Raw genomic sequence first — 22,446 nt, 5'->3', positions numbered from 1 at the left:
GGTGGACAGCCATTTTCAGGTCTCTCCAGAGATGCTCAATTGGGTTTAGGTCAGGGCTCTGGCTGGACCAGTCAAGAATGGTCACAGAGTTGTTCTGAAGCCACTCCTTTGTTATTTTAGCTGTGTGCTTAGGGTCATTGTCTTGTTGGAAGGTGAACCTTCGGCCAAGTCTGAGGTCCAGAGCAATCTGGAAGAGGTTTTCATCCAGGATATCTCTGTACTTGGCCGCATTCATGTTTCCTTCAATTGCAACCAGTCGTCCTGTCCCTGCAGCTGAAAAACACCCCCATAGCATGATGCTGCCACCACCATGTTTCACTGTTGGGATTGTATTGGGCAGGTGATGAGCAGTGCCTGGTTTTCTCCACACATACCAGTTAGAATTATCACCAAAAAGTTCTATCTTCGTCTCATTAGACCAGAAAATCTTATTTCTCATAGTCTGAGAGTCCTTCATGTATTTTTGAGCAAACTCTATGCGGGCTTTCATATGTCTTGCACTGAGGAGAGGCTTCCGTTGGGCCATGCTGCCATAAAGGCCCGACTGGAGGAGGGCTGCAGTTGACTTTGTGGAACTTTCTCCCATCTCCCTACTGCATCTCTGGAGCTCAGCCACAGTGATCTTGGGGTTCTTCTTTACCTCTCTCACTAAGGCTCTTCTCCCACAATTGCTCAGTTTGGCTGGACGACCAGGTCTAGGAAGACTTCTGGTGGTCCCAAACTTCTTTCGTTTAAGGATTATGGAGGCCACTGTGCTCTTAGGAAACTTGAGTAATGCAGAAATTCTTTTATAACCTTGGCCAGATCTGTGCCTTGCCACAATTCTGTCTCTGAGCTCCTTGGGCAGTTCCTTTGAGCTCATGATTCTCATTTGGTCTGACATGCACTGTGAGCTTTGAGGTCTTATATAGACAGGTGTGTGCCTTTCCAAATCAAGTCCTATCAGTTTAATTAAACACAGCTGGACTCCAATGAAGGAGTAGAACCATCTCAAAGAGGATAACAAGGGGATGGACAGCATGTGACTTAAATATGAGTGTCTAAGCAAAGGGTCTGGATACTTATGACCATGGGATATTTCAGTTTTTCTTTTTTATTACATTTACAAGAATTTCTACATTTCTGTTTTTTTCAGTCAAGCTGGGGTGCGAAGTGTACTTTAATAAGAAAAAAATGAACTTTTTAGAATTTACCAAATAGCTGCAATGAAACCAAGAGTGAAAATATAAAGAAGTCTGAATACTTTCCGTACCCACTGTAACAGCTTTCCAAAATCATCCATTTCACGTGAACGTGGAAGATATTGTCCTCCATTTAAAATGGGCAAGGTGCGTGGCAAGGGACGGGGAAGTGGACATGATGGTGATGGTGCATGCACAGGCCGAGGATGTGGCCGTGGGCAAGGTGAAATTGTGCAACAACAAACACCCACGTCTTGTTGCTCGACCTTCCTGTCCCAATTACTAGGGGACCGCAGAGCACCACTATTGAACAAAGAGCAGTGTGAAAAGGTTATTGGTTGGATAGCAGATAATGCTTCCTGTCACTTGGCCACCAGCACCTCCACCCTGTGTTCCACACGGTCAAGTCTGAGTAGCATATTCCTCAATCTGATCCTCCTTCCTCCTACCATGCCGAGTGCCCAGAGACAAGTGATCCCACACTTGGACACTCAGAAAAGCTGTTCACTTTTCCATTTGTAGATTCGGGCCACTCGCCCGGCCAGCTTCAAGTGAGTCAAGAGCAGAACCCATGTAGCGATGCCCAAATATTGGAGCAGCAACGGTCACACGAAGGCGATGGTGGGAAAGTGCAATTACTCTCAAGAGGTGGATGATGATGATGAGACACAATTGCCAGAAAGTCAGGAGGAGGACCCGAGTACGGAAGTTGAAGACGAGGTGGTGGATGATATAGTAACTGATCCATCCTGGCAGGGGGACACAGAGACCAAGGACAGCAGCACACAGGGGAAGGGAGGCATAGCACCACAACAGGCAGGAAGAAGCAGTGTGGTGGCCGCAGACACAAGGCGGGAAAGCGTTCCTTGTAACGCCAACACGATTGAAGCTGCCAGTAAAACTGTTAGGTCTTCCCGAGTCCGGTTATTTTTTAAAGACTCTGCAGTTAACCCCAAAAAGGCAATTTGCACCACCTGCCAGGCCAGCATCAGCAGGGGTAGCAAAACTAGCAGCCTGAACACCAGCATGATCAGGCACTTGGCAGCAAAGCACCCTGCTAAGTGGGCCAAACCCCAGGGTCCAGCAACAGTGTCTGCGGGTGACACCACCGTGGCGCCCCTGAGGGTTCAGTCACCACAGAGGTACTGCACCTCACCCAGAGGTGTGGTATCCCCTTCTCTCAGGTAAGGAGGGAGTGCTGCCCGGAACCCCAACACCTGCATCCAACACTACACTGCTCCAGGCCGGCTGGAAGGGCAAGATGCAATGTGTTTTCCTGCTGAGCCCTGTCCCTGGCTGGAGTGGGGGGAACCCAAAGGTAGGGGCGAACCAGTAGTGGGTGTGGGTGGAGGAAGCAGTTTAGGGGAGCACAATAGAAGGAGGTATTTAAAGGGAAGCCATCTTAGGTGGCAGGAGAGAACAGTAGCTCAGTAAGAGAAAGAAGTCAGTCAGGGAGCAGAGTCTCTTTAGGAGCTCTGCTCCACGTGTAGGGCCCAGTCCTAGAGGCCCAGGTGGGGAGCAGAGGAGTAGGCTCCGTTCTAAGAAGGGATCCTAGGGGGTACGGTGAGGGCAGGAAGGCACCTGTAAGCCCCGCATCTGTCAGAAGACAGAGGGATCATGGGCCGCAAGAAGGGGACTGGCCCCTGGTCCTGCCGTGTTACTCTACCTCCCGGCTGGGAAAACCGGAGGTTTCTGGCTTATATAGTAAGTTGCCGAAGCCTCATTCTAATCACCGTGAGGGTCAAGCAGGTCTGGGAACTCCGACGAGACAGGAGGGACTTCAAGAGCACCCGAGCAGGATTGAGAGTGGGAAGCGCAGGGCAGGAGGGAGAAAGACCCAGCGAGAAGACAGTCTAGTTAGGAACACAAGAAAGTGGGGTTCTGTCAGGTACTCCTAATCTGCCTGAGGAAGTGCTGAACCCCTGCCTGGTGAACGCAGCGCGACGTGGGAGGCCGACAACTGTATAGTGCACCAGTGGAACTGTCATAAGAACTGTGAGTAAACACTCGGATGACTGCACCGCACTGCCTCCGTCCCTTCTTTCATCTGCGCCATCTCTCCCTCACGGTACTACAATGCCCCGCGCAACTTTCGCATCCTACACTGCCCTGGAGCTAGCTCTACCTGTGGAGAGCCACACCATCCCTGCTGCCATAACACCAGCTCCAGAGGACTGCTCTGCAGCGGCGGCACCCTTTAGCCGCAATCCACAGGTGGCGTCACGAACTTTCCAAATCCCCTATTGATATCCCCCTTTTTACTGACCGCCCTGGGTCACGGACTGGGCTAGCCACCGTGATATTCCCGATACCGGCATCCGTAAGAGGCCCGACTGCCGAGTACCCCACGGCCCAGGGGGCGCGTCAGCTCTGGCGTCACGAACAGGATACGTGACTAGAGATGAGCGTTGTTCTACTCGAACTGTTCGCCAATCTCAAATTCGAGCTGTTTTGGGCGGTGTTCGAGCCGGTCGGCGAACACGAACAATTTGAGAAAAATTCGGCTGTTCGAGGTTATGTTCGATAACTGTTCGTGCACCAAAATCATAACTGGATTTTTTCTCAGTAATGATGAAAATTAATGTTAATACGCAGTTTGAGTGTACAGCGGGGCGGGGGGAGGGGCAGGGGATGGATCTCTGCAGGAACAATGAAGATCTCCATTTTTTTTTCTCTTTCCCGCATTTGCAGTGGGGAGGTGCAATCTGTCAGCCTATCAGCAGCGCACACACGGAGCGAAGTGCTTTTTTTCACACAAGCAAGGGCATGTGTCATTGGCAGTGTATGTCACATGTCCTTGCCCTATAAGACCAAGCCATTTTCCCCGTCGCCACCATTTTCTCACTGCTGCAGCTGCGTGTTAGACGGCACCGCTGTTGCTGTGTGCGCTATACCTTGTTAATTTCAAGCCAATTTTCGCACAAATATACAGATAGCTTGGGAGTAGGGAATAGTTGTGATTGCAGTCCTTTTAAGGACTAGGTTACAGCATTTCCTACGACTTTTATCAGGCAGGTCTGTGCTCTTAAATAGATAGATTGTGGGAGTAAAGACTAATTGTAATTGGAGTCCTTTTCAGGACTAGGTTACATCAGTTCCTATCAGTTTTTGCCAGGCAGGTCTGTGCCAGTGCTGTGCAAGTTTTTTTCACAGCATTTGGCTGAATCTAGCAAAGCTAATCCTTTTTGGCCTATTGCAGAGTGTGTTAGTCAGTGGAGTAGCCTATCTGTGTTGCAAGATATACCACCTGTGTATAGAATACCAATTTTTTTACTGCACCTAGTGAAGTAAAATCTTTTGGGCATAGCATCATTCTATTAGTCCATCTATACTGACCTCCATCAGGTTGCAAACTGAATATAATTTTTTTCTGCATCTAGCTCTGAAAAAATATTTGGGCTTCTAGCAGTGTGTGGGACTTGGTCTATTAGTCCATCTATACTGACCTCCATCAGGTTGCAAATTAAAAATAATTTTTTTCTTCATTTAGCTCTGAAAAAATATTTGGGCTTCTAGCAGTGTGTGGGACTTGTTCTATTAGTCCTTCTATACTGACCTCCAGCAGGTTGCAAATTGAATATAATTTTTTTCTGCATCTAGCTCTGAAAAAATATTTGGGCTTCTAGCGGTGTGTGGGACTTGGTCTATTAGTCCATCTATACTGACCTCCATCAGGTTGCAAATTAAAAATAATTTTTTTCTGCATCTAGCTCTGAAAAAATATTTGGGCTTCTAGCAGTGTGTGGGACTTGGTCTATTAGTCCATCTATACTGACCTCCATCAGGTTGCAAATTAAAAATAATTTTTTTCTGCATCTAGCTCTGAAAAAATATTTGGGCTTCTAGCAGTGTGTGGGACTTGGTCTATTAGTCCATCTATACTGACCTCCATCAGGTTGCAAATTAAAAATAATTTTTTTCTTCATTTAGCTCTGAAAAAATATTTGGGCTTCTAGCAGTGTGTGGGACTTGTTCTATTAGTCCTTCTATACTGACCTCCAGCAGGTTGCAAATTGAATATAATTTTTTTCTGCATCTAGCTCTGAAAAAATATTTGGGCTTCTAGCGGTGTGTGGGACTTGGTCTATTAGTCCATCTATACTGACCTCCATCAGGTTGCAAATTAAAAATAATTTTTTTCTGCATCTAGCTCTGAAAAAATATTTGGGCTTCTAGCGGTGTGTGGGACTTGGTCTATTAGTCCATCTATACTGACCTCCATCAGGTTGCAAATTAAAAATAATTTTTTTCTGCATCTAGCTCTGAAAAAATATTTGGGCTTCTAGCAGTGTGTGGGACTTGGTCTATTAGTCCATCTATACTGACCTCCATCAGGTTGAAAATTGAATAAAAAAATTTTCTGCATCTAGCTCTGAAAAAATATTTGGGCTTCTAGCGGTGTGTGGGACTTGGTCTATTGGTCCATCTATACTGACCTCCATCAGGTTGCAAATTAAAAATAATTTTTTTCTGCATCTAACCCAGCCAATAGTTTTGGCCTAATACCACAGTTTGGCCACTCAGCTCTGCTCGGTTACCATCCATTGTTTTTTTGTGCAAACAACTCCAGAGTTGTGAATTAGTTAACCACCAAAATGAGTGGAAAAAGGCCTGCTGCTGGTGGAAAGGGGAATAGGCGTGTTGGGAAGGGGAAAAAGGTTGTGTCCGTGGGGTAGGTGCAGAAGAAAGACCATCTTCCAGCCAAACTAAAATGTCTACTTCTTTTAGCGGACAATGTGATAAGATCCCTTTCTTACGGCCACGCCAATCGCTACAAATTCCAGATGAGGCACAAAAACAGCAGGTGCTTCAACGAATATCAAGTGCTCCTTTAAGTGGGCTCTCCTCCACATCAACTTCAACATCACAAATACTCCAGTCCTCAAAGGTGTCACCCAAATCGCACTTGCTTCCTCACAGCTCCCAAATCTCCAGCTGCCCGTCTGAGTATGAGGTAGAACAGATGGTTGAGTCTGCAGAGCTGTTTACTCATACTATAGCCTGGGAATCAGAGGTCGACTCCAGCGCTTCTGTGAATCCAGACGAGGAAATGATCTGCACTGATGCCCAGAATCTTTATGAGTCGGATCCAGGACCAGACGCAGAAGGTTCTGACCATAATGTAGACCCTCATTCCCAAACTGTAACTCCTGTTGGTGGAGGCAATGAGGAAGACGATGATAAGACTCAAATACCTGATTGGAGCGACAACTTTAGTTTTTTGTCAGGGCAGGAACAGGTTGGCTCTGAGGACGACGGGTGTGATAACGCACAGGGTGATGATGATGAGGTCGGAGATCCCACTTACTGTCAACCCACAGTCAGCCAAGAGATGAGGTCAGCAGAGGAGGTGGAGGAAGATGCTAGTGACGACGAGGTCAGGTTGCGCCTTCCTGGACAGAGACGTAGTACTGGAAGCACGTCAACAACTGCATCCTCAAACACAACTCTGCCTCTCACCACAAGTCGTGGTGGCTCTTCAGGTCGCATGGGTGCTAAGCCTTGCATAGCCTGGGCATTTTTTCAGATCGATAAAGATGACCCAACTCGTGTTATCTGTAACATTTGTCAGCAAAAGCTAAGTAGAGGCCAAAAAATACATAGTTTGAGTACTTCATGCATGAACCGGCACATGGACATGAAGCATAAGTTGCAGTGGGAAGCTCAGTGTGCTACAATGCGGTCTAGCCGGCCGGGCCAACCACCGTCTGCCATATCTTGTGCATCCACGGCCTCTTCATCCTCTGTGACTGGGGGGACAGCAGTCACACCTGTTTTGGGGCGCAGACCTGCCACCTCTTTACCCGCAACAGCCAGCGTGATTTGCAGGTCATCATTTTCTTTGGAGGTGGTAACACCAGCTGGTCTTGAGCGCTGTCCGACATCGATAGCACCACCTTTGGATCAAGGCAACCTAACATGTCCGCCTGCATCTTCCTCACAGACCGGCAGTTTGCCGGGGACACCCTTATCAACCCCGTCTAAGCACAATAGCCAGCCCTCGGTCCCTCAGATGTGGACAAGTAAAAGACCATTTCCTCCTAGCCATGAGAAAGCTAAGAGGTTGAATTTCACCATCTGCAAGCTCTTGGCTACAGAAATGCTGCCTTTCCGCCTGGTGGACACAGAGGATTTTCGAGACCTTATGTCCGTCGCAGTTCCCCAGTACCAGATGCCCAGTCGGCACTACTTCTCAAAGAAAGGTGTGCCTGCGCTCCACCAGCATGTCGCACACAACATCACCGCTTCTTTGAGAAACTCTGTGTGTGACAGGGTGCATTTCACCACAGACACTTGGACGAGTAGGCATGGACAGGGGCGTTACATGTCGCTGACTGGGCACTGGGTAACTATGGTGACAGCAGGACAAGGGGCTGCTGTCCAAGTCTTGCCGTCCCCACGAGTTGTGCGTCAATCCTCTTTATGTCATTTTTCCTCCACTGCTTCTGCCTCCTCAACCTCCTCTCGGTCTTCCACCTGCACCCAAAGCCTGTCTGGTCATGCCACAAGCTTTCTAACTGCGCAGAAGGGATCCTGCACACCTCCTTACTATGCTGGCAGTAGGGCTCAACGTCATCAGGCGGTTTTTACATTGAAATGTCTGGGAAATGTGAGTCACACAGCTGAGGAGTTGTGGTCAGCTCTGGAGAACCAATTTCATGAATGGTTGTCTCCACTGGACCTGAAACCAGGGAAGGCCGTGTGCGACAATGCTGCAAACCTGGGTGCGGCCCTTCGCCGGGGCAATGTCACACACGTGCCTTGTATGGCTCACGTGTTGAACCTGGTTGTCCAGCAATTTTTAGCCCACTATCCCAGACTAGATGGCCTTCTGCAGAGGGCACGGTCGCTGTGTGCTCACTTCCGCCGTTCGCATCCCGCAGCTCAGCGACTTACATCTCTACAGAAGTCGTTGGGCCTGCCACTTCACCGGCTAAAATGCGATGTGCCTACCCGGTGGAATTCAACTCTGCACATGTTGCAGCGACTGTGGCAGCACCGACAAGCCCTGGTGCAATACGTTCTGACGTATAGCCTGGGCCAACGAGATTCAGAGGTGGGGCAAATCACGCTGGAGGAGTGGTCTCAGATCAGGGACCTATGCACCCTTCTGCACAGTTTTGAAATGGCGACGAAGATGTTTAGTGCTGACGATGCCATTATCAGCATGACTATTCCGGTGATTTACATGCTGGAGCACATGTTAAACAGAATTCGGAGTCAGGTGGTGGCACAAGAGGAGGTGGAGGAAGTAGAGGAGGAGGAGTTGTATGCGGAAGGGCTAACATCTGCAAGGTCCAGACGGTCGGCAGCACCAGGGCGGCAGGCATGTGAGGGTGGGGGAGATGATTTTACCAGGGCGCATGGTAGCAGCCAAACTAGTGAGGAAGGTGCAGGAGCCCAGGAAGAAGTGGAGGACGAACTGATGGAAGACTCATCAGATGAGGGAGACCTTGATCACATTTCTGTTGTGCGAGGTTGGGGGGAGAGGACAGAGGAAGGAAGCATGATTGTTACCTCGCCACCAACACAACAGGGACTTGGTGCTCCTGGATGCGCAACACACATGAGTGCCTTCTTGCTGCACTACCTGCAACATGACCCTCGAATTGTGAGAATTAGAAATAATCCTGACTACTGGGTTGCCACACTGTTAGATCCCCGGTACAAAAGTAAATTTGCAGAAATTATTCCTGCCATAGAAAGGGATGCACGCATGCAGGAGTATCAGCAGAGACTGTTGCAGAATCTTACATGTGCTTTTCCACAAAATACCAGTGGTGCACGTAGTGAATCTCACAGTTCCAACTTGCCAATCGTGGGACCGTCAAGTGTTCAGCACTCAAACCGTAACAGAACCACAGTATCTGCTGGTAACATCAATTTTGCGGAATCATTTCACCACTTTTTTAGCCCATCCTTTGCAAGGCCACAGGAGACAAGAAGTCTGACACATAGTCAACGCCTAGAGACGATGGTACAGGAGTATCTCCAAGTAAACATTGAAGCCACGACTGTGTCACTGGACCCTTGCTCTTTTTGGGCTTCCAATCTGGATAAATGGCCGGAGCTAGCCACTTACGCCTTGGAGATCTTGTCATGCCCCGCAGCCAGCGTTCTGTCTGAACGTGTGTTCAGCGCTGCTGGTGGTGTGCTGACAGATAAGCGCAGGCGGCTCTCCACTGATAATGTAGACAGACTCACGTTCATAAAGATGAACAAATCATGGATCCGAAACGACTTTTCTACCCCTGTGTCATCCTGGGGAGAGTAAAAGCTTGATGATTGGTTAAAATCACCCTACCAACCGTTTTAAGCTTTCAAATTACTAATCATGTTTATCTGTATCTTGACTGGAAAATAATTTGGGCTTTGTAGCAGTGTGCAGCACTGATCCTATTAGGCCATCTATAATAAGCTTCACCAGATTTAAAATTAAAAATAATTTTTAGCTGCATCTAGCCCGGAAAATAATTTTGGGGCTCCGAGATGCGCAAGACACATAAGTGCCTTCTTGCTGCACTACCTGCAGCATGACCCTCATATTGTCAGAATTCGAAGTAATCATGACTACTGGGTTGCCACACTCTTAGATCCCCCAAACTTTTCGATCAACCTTTTCATTTTAATAAAGACCAAAAAAATGGTCATTTTTGAAATTATAAGCATTAGCAGGTTGTTAGAAACTGAAATCAAACAGTTTTCAACTCAAAACTTTATTCTAGGTGATGTTACATTTTCACATAGGACCCCTTGTTCGAAAGGAGCTTCTGAACTCTCTCGTCCATTGAATTTGTCAGGTTTTGGATGGTTTCTGCTTCAATTGTTTTGCATGAGGACAGAATACCCTCCCAGAGCTGTTGCTTAGATGTGAACTGCCTCCCGCCATCATAGACACTCCTTTTAATGATGCTCCAAAGGTTCTGAATGGGGTAGAGGTCAGGGGAGCATGGGGGTCACACCATAAGTTTGTCCCCTTTTATGCCCATATCAGCCAGAGATGCAGATGTTTTATGTGCAGCATGAGATGGTGCATTATCATGCAGAAAAATGATCTTGCTGTGAAATACACGGTTCTTCTTCTTGAACCATGGCAGGAAGTGCTGTTTGAGAAAATCCACATACATTATGGAGTTCATCTTTAGCGCCTTCAGGGATCCTAAAGGGGCCGACAATCTCTCTCCCCATGATTCCAGCCCAAAACATTACTCCACCTCCTCCTTGTTGGCGCTGTAGCCGTGTTTGCGTGGGGTGTCCATCAACCAGCCATCCTCCACTCCATTCATCTGGACCATCGAGCGCTGCACGGCACTCATCCGTGAACAAAACAGTTTTGAAATCAGTCTTCATGTAATGTTTGGCCCACTGGAGCCGTTTCTGCTTGTGTGAAGTGGATAGAGGAGGTCGACAGGATGACGTATGCACAGCTGCAAACCTCTGAAGGACCCTGCATCTTGTTGTTCGGGGGACGTTGGAGGCACAAGCAGCTTCAAAAACTTGTCTGCTGCTATGACAAGGCTTTTTTGCCGCTGCTCTTTCAACCTGACGTAATTGCCTGTAGGAAAGAGTCCTCAATTTGCCCTTATCAGCACGCACACGTGTGTACTGTGAATCAGCTACATACTTCTTGATTGCCAAGACACTTCATCCTGATCATCGCACAATGTTGATTGTAGTCATGCCTTGACCTAAACACTCCACAATTTGTTGCTTCTCAGCAGCCGACACATCCTTTTTCTTTCCCATTTTGGCAAAAAATGTAGGCTGCTTAATAATGTGAGAGAGCCTTCTTAAGTAGTCTTGCCTTTCATTGGACACACCTGCCAAACTAATTAGCACAGGTGTCTGCAATTGCTTACAGTGATATAAAGAGCCCTGACACACATCACCATCAATGAGTTTAACTGACAAACAAACAAATTCTTCCCTTATCACTCCTAAACACTTTTTGCATAATAATTTGGAACGCGGTGTACATGTGCTTTTCCACAAAACACCAGTGGTTCACGTAGTGAATCTTACAGTTCTAACTTGCCAACCGTGGTCTGTATGGAATTGTTCAATAAACGGCCCAAAATTAAGATAACATAGATGGGAGAGGTCTCTATGAATAGGAATTCCTAAGTATTTGATACCCTGTGAGGGCCAGGCAAAGGGAAAGTTGGACTGGATGGAATCCTATATGGATTTAGGGAGGGAGACATCGAGGGCCTCAGACTTCGCTGCATTGATTTTAAAATTTTACCATGTAACAAAGTGATCTATTTCAGCCATAACAGCAGGGATGGATATATGTGATTGAGTGATATATACTAGGACATCATCAGCAAATAGAGAGCACTTGTACTCGGTGCCTCCCACCTCAATCCACCTAATATTGGGGTTATGGCGAATTGATGAGAGCAGGTGCTCCGTCACTAGGATGTATAAGAGAGGGGACAGAGGACATCCCTGCCTTGTCCCATTGGTGATTGTGAAAGGTGATGAAAATGTTCTGACGCACCCCCTGGGCCTTGGGACACCCGGAGCCGGACCCTTTTTGGTGGATGCTGGTGGTTGTAGTCTTCGTGGCGGCGATCCGGTTCCGTGGCTCAGGGCGGTCAAACCAGTGGCGGAACTATTTATGTGGTTTTGATGTTTAAATGTCCGACTACGCCACCCGTGGATTGCGGTCAGAGTGAACCGCCGCTACAGGGCAGACCGCTAAGGCTGGTGTTGTGGGTGCAGCAGAGCGTAGCATAACTCCCCACGGGAGGAGTATAGCCTCAGGGCAGTGTATGCGGAGGATGGGGGTGATGGTGCAGGGCAGCAGCAGTAACGACATGGAGTCAGTGATGCAGTTCAGGGCCTTTACTCACAGTTCTTATTATCCAGACCACGTCTGCAGGTAACGGCTGCCCACGTCGTACTGTGCTCACCAGGTGAGGGGCTCAGACAACTCCCAGATAACTTTGGAGCGCTTCACAGGACCCCCTTTGTGTGTCCTTTGTCTGGCCTTTCTTACCAACACTTCTGTCCGGCTGCCTCGGGCCTCCTCTTGGTAAACTTGGCGCCAGTTTCCCTGACCCTATGTGGTGCCTTCCTAGCGGGTGGAGCAAGGGGCTGCGCCACATAAAATGTCAGAGCCTCCGGTTTCTAGCTGAGGGTCGTTTCCTGCCTCCACTAGTTCGGGGACCGGTCTCCCCCTTTGGCCTGACCCCTCCACGCAGGTGGACTCGGGCGTGCGGTGGCGACTCGCCCGTCCGCACCCCTGGGATCCCTTCATTCCTCGTTCCTGGAGCCTTCTCCGCTCCTCTTCCTTCCTTCTCCCTCTTGCAGGCCTGGGCCTCTGTTACTAGGCCCGCCTCCGGAGCAGAGCTCATGCAGAGCCCCTGCTCCCTGCCACTTCTGCTCAGACTTCTCTGCACTGAACTAAGATGGTGCCCACCTTTTATACTCCCTTCTCAATGCACCCAGGAACTGCTTCCTCCCTGCTCCTGCACTGCAGGGTTCCCCTTCCTCAGTGTTCCCTCCCCCCACTCCAGCCAGGGACAGGGACTGTCGTGCCCATCTCAGGGGCATATTGGTCGCCCTGCCCCACGGCAATGTGGTGTAATGCATGCAGGTGTCGGGTCCTGATCCACACTCCATCCTTATCTGAGAGTGAGATATCACACCTCTGGGTGAGGTGCAATACGTCTGTAGCAACCGAGCCCTCGGTGCTACAGTTCCATTTATCTTCAGCCTAGGTGACGTATTGTGATACAGGGCCGTGATTTTGGCTATAAAAGGGTCCCCTAGACCCCTACCCCAAGCTTTTTAAGAGAATCATATATGGCGTGCCAGGAGACTCTATGGAATGCTTTCTCAGCATCCAACGAGAGTATCTACTTACAAATTTTTAACTGCATCTAGCCCAGGAAATACTTTGTGCCTAGTAGCAGTGTCTGCTAGTCAGCGGATTATCCCGGCTGTTAAGCAAGCTACACCACCTGTAGTTTGAACACTTAATTTTTTCAAAGGAAATGCTTCGGGACCACGGGATACTTAGTGAAGAGCATCAGGAGGCACCCCAAGGCATAGGGGCTGGGACTGGCACTAGGATGCCTTGCGGTGGACAGCCGAGCTCGATCCTTATAAAAACTTTTTAACTGCAGCAGCTTTAGTGGACGCTACTGGAGCTTGAATTACGCGGCTGCTGGCATGAGACTTGCCCTCCGATAGATCCTTGTAAATGAATTTAAAGTGTATTCATTCAAATTAGAGGGACAATTTAAATTAAAAAGCTTAGAGCTGCCTCCACCACAGGGGGGCTCTCTCGACCCACCAGCGGACAGGCACCAGTATTGGGAGAGGGGGGCTGGCCGTCAGGGTTCACCGTGGCTCTGGCACAAACCCGGCGACACGGAGGTGGCACGGGCAGGAGCGGACTGGCCGTCTCGGCTTCTCACTTTTTGGATTTTAGAAGGGCATGACATGCCTATATCTGTGTCTCCCCCTCCTTTTACTCCTCCACCTCTTTTCTTTTCGCATGACTATATGTACTTGTCACTTTTCCATGTGTTAGTTGTGTCTTCTGAGCAGTTTGTCAGCTTTTGGACACCTTTGAAGGTGTTTTCTATGTGTTTCTATGTGTTTTTGTTTGCCTGCCATTGGTTTTAACGGTGTTTAACAGGGTGTGGTCTTAACCAGTCTAGACAGACCGCACCCGGCAGCCAGCATGGACGGACTCCAGGAACAAGCCTCCGCCTCTGGCCTGCTGCAGTGGCCAGCGACTCCCCTCACCCAGGAGGGAGAAGCCGGAAAATTGTCCCCGGAGGACGTGGAGTTCCTCCAGAGTGAAATCCTGGAGCTGAGCCAGCAAGCTGAGAAGGCTCAGCAGGCAGCGGTCATTAGATGGAGGAGCGAGCTGTTGGAGAAAATGGCAGCACGGCGGAGAGTAGCACCGGAAACCAGCAGCGGCACCCCAGCCCCGTCGGAGCCCGCTGAATCCCAGGAGGCCATGAGCAGCACAGGAGCAGGTAGGAAGGAATCCCCTGTCCCGGGCACTGCAAGCGCTGACCTGCTCCTGGGCCTCCTTCATCAGCACTCCCAGTATTCCGCCATGCCCTCTCTGGAGCAGCTGCTCAGCCCGGAACCTCCACCCCCGGGTGCTGAACTCGAGGACCTTCCACCTGGTGCCCTCCAGGAACCACCACTCCCAGGCGCCGAAGTCAGGGGCCCTCTACTTGACGCCATCCCGGAGCCTCCACCCCCGGCACCCGAGTGGGTGTGCAGCTTGCCGGCCTTTGATTGGTCTGCCCGGTTCGAGGACCAGCAGCCGTGCCCACTACTCCCGACACCAGCACCCCCGGTTGCCTACACCAGCGGAGTGGAGTTTTGCTGGGACAACCGGGGGGGGAACCTGATGGGGTTCCCATGGGAGACCCAGGCCGAAGCCCTGTAGAGGAAGGAATTCTGCAGGTGGGAGCTCCAGCAGCTGGAGAAGGAGCGGCGCGCTTGGCGGGAGCGTTGCGAGCGTCTGGAGACCCGGAACAAAGCCGCAAAGGCTCAATTGCGTTAGGCGAAGTCAGCCCACCCCAGCCCCCGTGAAGAAGGACTCGTAGTGAAGTTCGACCTGAAGGCTGGGTGGGGGTTCATGCGAGATTCTAACTTTGCGAGGGACATCTTCGTGAACCGGCGGGATGTTGAGCCCGAGCTGAAACAGGGCCATCCCGACCAAAATCTATACCCTGGTGACCGAGTCACCTACACACGTCACCACGGGGAGCGCGGGTGGTACGCCCTGCAAGTGTACCGCATCATCGAACACACCCCCCCGCAGGACAAACCTTATGACCTGGCTGGGTCAGGTAAGAACCAGCAGTACCCCAGGCGGCGACCTCACTACTAGGCCAGTAGTTGAAACTAACTGTAAATAGTCACCCGTAAGGGTACCACCAGTTGTTTAATATGTGCCTAATTACCCATCAGGGTATATAGACTTCAGGCAGGGGACTGTGAACAGCCAGGAGACTGACCTTGTAAATAGTTCTGCACTTCTTAAAGTGCACCCAATTGGTTTTATATTGGCAACCATGACCTCAGAAGGAAAACCCGATTGGCGTGGTGGAAGACGTGGTCCAACTCCAGGATCACCTATGCCCTGCAGCCACGCCCAGGGCCTACGTTGAGGGTTTGCAGACGGGTCCCTCATGCTGCTACCGTTTTACCCTGTTACAGAAATGTTATCAAAAAAGTGTCCTTATAATGTTTAGCCGCAATCCACAGGTGGCGTCACAAACTTTCCAAATCCCCTATAGATATCCCCCTTTTTACTGACCGCCCTGGGTCACGGACCGGGCCAGCCAACGTGATATTCCCCATACCGGCATCCGTAAGAGGCCCGGCTGCCAAGTACCCCACGGCCCAGGGGGCGCGTCACCACTGCTTGTTTCGCTGTTGTGCGTGCACGCCAATCCCCTCTCCATGGCGCATGCCAAGATGCCTCCTGCCCTGCAACTGTCGTTAAACACGCTCAACTAGCACTATCAGCAAGCACGTCCATGTCCTTGTCTCAGCACAGCGTTCAGTTGTCCCTACCCCAGTCCTTGGAACGCAAGCGCAAATACGAAGCCAACGCCCCACAGGCCACACTAATAAATTCACATATTTCGTGAATGTTTGCGCTTGAAATGTTGCCTTTTAGGCTTGTGGAGAATTTGCTTAGGTGACAAACCACACAATGCTGAAGAGTTGTGGACAGCTATGAAAGAGCAGGCAGATCTGTGGCTGACACCTCTGACCCTACAGCCCGGCATGGTCGTGTATGACAATGGCCGGAATCTGGTGGCGGCTCTGAGGCGAGGCAATGCTCACACACATACCATGCCTGGCCCATGTGCTTAAGCTCGTGGTTCAGCGATTTCTCAAAACCTATCCATATCTGTCAGATCTGCTTGTCAAAGTACGCAGCCTGTGTGCCCATTTTAGAAAATCAGCTACAGCCTCCGCCGCTCTTGCCGTGCTTCAGCAGCATTTGCAGCTTCCAGCTCACCGACTGATCTGCGACGTCCCTGCACGTTGGAACTCTACATTGCAGGTGTTGGGAAGGATTACTGAGCAGAAGAGGGCAGTTGTTGACTACCAGCATCAACAAGGCCATCGGTATTCATGTCAGACGCCACACATAAAACCTCAGGAGTGGACATGGATGTCAGACATGTGTACCATCCTCCAAAACTTTGAGGACTCCACCAAGATTGTGATCGGCAATGACACCATAATTACTGTCACCATCCAGCTTCTCTTTCTCTAAAACGCTCTCTGCTTGCAGTTAAAGAGGATGCAGTGCAGGCGGAGCACAATGAGATGGAACAAGGACCCATGCAGGGTGATTACACACTGCCCAGCCTCATCTCATCCCAAAGTAGATTGGGTGACAATGAGGAAGAGGAGGAGGAAGAACAGGAGCTAGTTTCCTGCGCTATAGATAGTACTAATTGCACAACTGTCATACCATCTGTTCAGCGTGGATGGCCTGAGGACAGGGAGGAGGAGAAAGAGGAGGAGGAGGAGGGGAGCATGGTCGGTCGTCCTCTTGGTGTGGACATGGAAGTCTTGCCTCTTTGCGGTCTGGCACACATGGCTGAGTTTATGTTATGCTGTCTTTCCCGTGACCCTCGCATTGTCCAAATTTTGGGTGACAGTCATTACTGGTTGGTGACGCTTGTAAACCCACGCTACAGGGAGAACTTTCTGTCTCTTATTCCCTTGCAGGACAGGCCTAATAAAATGGTGCAGTATGAGAAGTCCCTTGTTGCGGAATTATTACAAAAATTCCCATCTGAAAACACTGGCAGCAGAGGTCACAGTTCGTTGGACAACCAAGGAGTACAGGCAAGAAAGCCACAAATGCAATCCAGCAGAGGCAGGGTAACACTGTCAAAGTTCTGTTACAGTCTTCTCAAACCCTCCCATCGCACTGGCCCTGAGGTGCAGGGTACTCTCACAAGGAGTGCAAAATTTCGGAAGATGGTGAGGGAGTACCTTGCCGACCGTACCAAAGTCCTCCGTGATTCCTCTGTGCCTTATAATTATTGGGTATCCAAGCTGGACACGTGGCATGAACTGGCTCTCTACGCCTTGGAGGTCCTGGCCTGCCCTGCTGCTGGCGTTTTCTCAGAGCGTGTTTTTAGTGCCGCTGGTGGAATTATAACAGATAGGCGCATCTGCCTATCAACTGAAAATGCTGACAGGCTGACTATTATAAAAATGAACAAGGGCTGGATTTGGCGAGACTTCTCAACACCACCGAATGATATAATCACCAATGTCCAAAAATGAATCAATACTCTTCAAAAAGGATCAATATCTCAACACTATGTTGAGCCCAAGGACATCGGCTCAACAAACAAGAAGAGAATTCAATGCTATAAAAACATTATTTTTATTAAAGTATTTAAAATTCACAAACTACAATCAAAACAGGAAATGAATAAAAACTGTCAGCAAGACAGATCCATCAAAAATTGATAATAAGATTTAATTTATAGCAGCAAACAATATCAATTCGTAATGCACAATATGCAGAATCCCTGTCCCCCTTAACTAGAGAGTATTTAACCTCTATCAAGAGAGGAGTATATTGGAACAATCAAAGTATCTTATCAACCCTTGGTATATCTCACCCACATAATGATATATGCCTTTTTTCAAAAAGTATTAATGCATTATACCTAGAGTTTTAAAATTATATGTGCCTCTGTATATATCTCTGTATACCCCAATCATAAAGAAACAGCAAATTAGAACTAAAAGAGAAAAAGCAATGAATCCGGAAGATCTAGCACTGCAATATATCCCCAGTTAAATGCTGGTGTATATCCCTTTAAGAAAGTTTTGTATACTATCCAGTGCTAAAGAGACTTAGGGTAATACAAGTGAGAGCTTATGTATGCATGTACAAGCTGCCTAAAAAGGTGAAAAGACAAACTACCATATGCAAGAGGGTATGGGCTGCAAAGCATAAAGAAGAAAAAGTTAATAAGAGGTAATACCCACTGCTAATGACGGATCTGACCGCACGTGAACCCCGACGCCGCCGTTTTGCCTAATGCTTCTTCCAAGGGGCGTTAACAAGAAGAGTGGCGAATGCTCCAATAGATACCTAGTGGTCTGGATCTGGCCAATCCCGAGAACGTTGTCCCAGCCAGGAGGCGACGCATGAAGCACTTAGCGGCCGCCCACATGAAATGTGACTTCCGTCTGCGGCGCTGTGGAACGTATGGTGGAATGCATGCTGTTCCTGTAGCGCCGGACCGGAAGTCTGTGGGTACCATGGGTGCGCATGTGCACTAGCGGGACAAGAGAGGTAGCAAGAATGTAGCTGTCATATACCACTAAAGGTACAAAAGGGGAGGGATTTAAGGGAACCCGGGTGATAATGTAAAAAACGTGGCAACAACCCAAAAACACAAACAAAGAAAAAGAGGCAGGAAAAAGGAAAAATACCGAATGAAAGCAGCATAACATAAACTCAAATACAGTGGGTCTTTTTGGGAGGTCTAACTCTATTCCCATGCACCTCTGTCCTCACACCCAGACATAGGTATACGCTTCCTGATTTTGTCTGTTTGCTCTAGTCCTCCTCTTTCTCCGCATCCTCATCTTCCCACACCATATCAGCACCACACAGTTATATGAAAAAGTTTGGGCACCCCTATTAATCTTAAGCTTATTGTTTTATAAAAATTGGTGTTTTTGCAACAGCTATTTCAGTTTGATATATGTAATAACTGTTGGACACAGCAATGTTTCTGCCTTGAAATGAGGTTTATTGTACTAACAGAAAATGTGCAATCTGCATTCAAACAATGCACCTCACCAGAAAAGTGACATTAATATTTAGTAGATCCTCCTTTTGCAAAAATAACAGCCTCTAGTCACTTCCTGTAGCTTTTAATGAGTTCCTGGATCCTGGATGAAGGTATTTTTGACCATTCCTCTTTACAAAACAATTCCAGTTCAGTTAAGTTTGATGGTCGCCGAGCATGGACAGCCCTCTTCAAATGATCCTACAGATGTTCAATGATATTCAGGTCTGGGGACTGGGATGGCCATTCCAGAACATTGTAATTGTTCCTCTGCATGAATGCCTGAGTAGATTTGGAGCGGTGTTTTGGATCATTGTCTTGCTGAAAGATCCATCCCGTGCGTAACTTCAACTTTATCACTGATTCTTGAACATTATTGTCAAGAATCTGCTGATACTGAGTGTCATCCATGCGTCCCTCATCTTTAACAAGATTCCCGGTGCCGGCATTGGCCACACAGCCCCAAAGCATGATGGAACCTCCACCAAATTTTACTGTGGGTAGCAAGTGTTTTTCTTGGAATGCTGTGTTTTTTTGCCGCCATGCATAACGCCTTTTTGTATGACCAAACATCTCAATCTTGGTTTCATCATTCCACAGGACCTTCTTCCAAAAAGAAATTGGCTTCTCCAAATGTGCTTTTGCATACCTCAGCCGACTCTGTTTGTGGCGTGCTTGCAGAAACGGCTTCTTTCGCATCACAGTGCACAGTGACACCATCTGCAGCAAGTTGATGCTGCTGCTCTCTGGAGGTGGTCTGAGGATTGTCCTTGACTGATCTCACCATTCTTCTTCTCTGCCTTTCTGATGTTTTTCTTGGCCTGCCACTTCTGGCCTTAACAAGAACTGTCCCTGTGTTCTACCATTTCCTTGCTATGTTCCTCACAGTGGAAACTGACAGGTTAAATCTCTGAGACAGCTTTTAATATCCTTCCCCTGAACAACTATGTTGAATAATCTTTGTTTTCAGATCATTTGACAGATGTTTTGAGGAGCCCATGATGCCACTCTTCAGAGGAGATTCAAACAGGAGAACAACTTGCAAGTGGCCACTTTAAGTAGTTTTTCTCATGATTGCATACACCTGGCTATGAAGTTCAAAGCTCAATGAGGTTACAAAACCAAAAAAAGTGCTTTAGTAAGTCAGTAAAAAGTAGGTAGGAGTATTTAAAACAAGAAAATGATAAGGGTGCCCATACTTATGCACCTGTCAAATTTTGTTTGAATGCAGATTGCACATTTTCTGTTAGTACAATAAACCTCATTTCAAGGCAGAAACATTACTGTGTCCAACAGTTATTACATATATCAAACTGAAATAGCTGTTGCAAAAACACCAATTTTAAGAAAACATTAAGCTTAAGATTAATAGGGGTGCCCAAACTTTTTCATATAACTGTATGTACCATATCAACATATCTACGTCTCTTGCAAGGGGCATTAGAGTTCCTCCAAATTTTTGGCAGCCGTTGCTTCACTGCATAGGCTAACAGTATGGGAGACACACTTCTTAATAATGGGAGCATTTTTTGCAGGAGGCCCTTAGACCTCTATGTCTTTTGCAAGGGACATTGGAGTTCCTCCAAATTTTTGGCAACTGTTGCATTCACTGCATACCCTTTAACTGTATAGCAGACCCGCTCCTTCCTAATGGGAACATGTCATTACTGTGGCCCAGCTCAATGTGTCTTTAAATTGTTAGTGGGGTTTTTCCCAAATTTTGAAAGTCCTTGCAGTCAGAGCATGGATATTACCTCTATAGAAGACCTGCTCCTTTATAATGGGAACATTTTTTTTCTGAGACCCTCCTCTATGTCTCTTAAAAGGGGTATTGGGTTGCGTCCAAATTTTTGGCGGCCCTTGCAGTCACTGAATATGCAATAACAGTATAGGAGATCCACTCGTTAATAATGGGAACAACAAAGCATAGCCGGCTGATGGCTCTCAACAATAGCGAGGGCCGACTGCTGGCCCTTTAAGAATAGCAAGGGCCGCCTGATGACCCTATAAATATAGGCTTTGTGACTTTCAGAGTCCCTCCATCATAAATGAAACAGTATGTGTCTGATGATGTGTCATACCCCATGGCCAGATAAGGTTGTAAAATGTTAAAATGACATTTCCCGGTGAATGCATTTGTCTTAAAAAATAACATAAAAAAAATAATAATAAATCAAAACACAGTCGGATCTTTGTTTAGTATAAAAACCAAACTCGCCAATGTAACTTCAATGTAATCACATTGTTCAGCTCCTTCACTTCCTCCTCCAGTTCGGCCTCCAAAATTACCACATCAGTAACAAGCTGAATGTACTGCAGCACTGCCTTGGCGTAGTGGCAACAGGCTGTGCTGAAGATAACATGCTTAATGCTTAGGTGACAAACCACCCACCGCTGCAGAGTTGTTGAAAGCTGTAACACAGCAGCCTGATCTGTGGCTCTCACCACTGAACATACAGCCAGGAATGGTCGTGTGTGACAATGGGCGAAACCTGGTGGTGACGGAGAAATGACAGCCGGGATGGATACGGATTCCCTCTATGCCAGTCCTTTCACCAAGCTACGGAATATGGCTGTGGTTAAATACAACTCCCACTGAGAAGCAGTTTCAAACTGATAAACATTGGGTCCACCAGAAGATTTGATTCTGAGGGCTCAACTTTCTCCCCCGCTCAAGAGCCCCATACCTGCTGCAAAGTTTGCACTATCATGAACTCTCCTGATGGAGAAGCCAGGGCCCACCCGAGGATTCCCTGGTGGGACCGTCCAACCCTGCCGAGAAGCAGTCCTGGCTAAGAAAAGTGTGTGGAAAGGTTCCCGGACACTCTAAGGCTGCTTTTTTACTGAGGTGGAAACCCAAGCAAACACGGGGAGAACATAAAAATCCTTGCAGATGTTGTCCTTGCTGGGATTTGAACCCAGGATCCCAGCGTTGCAAGGCTTCAGTGCTAACCACTGAGCCAATGTGCTGCCGTTCACCCTCTGATATCTAACAGGCTGGAGAAACCTGCACCTACTGCCACTCTATCTTCAGCTCCTTTGTGAGAAACTAATGTATTTGGGCAGCCACTATGTCTAAAAAATAAAATTCCTGAGAAGGAAATTGGGGATGCCTTCGCTACTGGTACTGGGGGCAGTCCTAATACCATAGCATCATACCATAGTTCACTAGAAATATTCCAGGCTGGTAGGAGGCAAGCAGATTCTCTCAGAAAAGTACCAGCAGTAATGTTCAGGGACCCTTGCTTGTGGAAAGCGGAGACGATACCGGGAGAAATAGTGGCGGCTTGGGACCGAGTATGGACACCAGGCCGCCACCGCCATGAGGTTTTGGACAGCTTCCGCCTCCACGAGCCTAAAAGGCCACATTTCAAGTGCAAGCAGCTGCCCAGAAATCTGGCAGTTTAGTATTGCGGCCTGTGGGTGGGTGG

Source organism: Phyllobates terribilis, unplaced genomic scaffold, assembly GCF_046119375.1.
Source record: "Phyllobates terribilis strain yellow unplaced genomic scaffold, ASM4611937v1 Scaffold_11__3_contigs__length_659146591, whole genome shotgun sequence".
Lineage (NCBI taxonomy): Eukaryota > Metazoa > Chordata > Amphibia > Anura > Dendrobatidae > Phyllobates > Phyllobates terribilis.
This window is presented reverse-complemented; position numbering follows the sequence as displayed.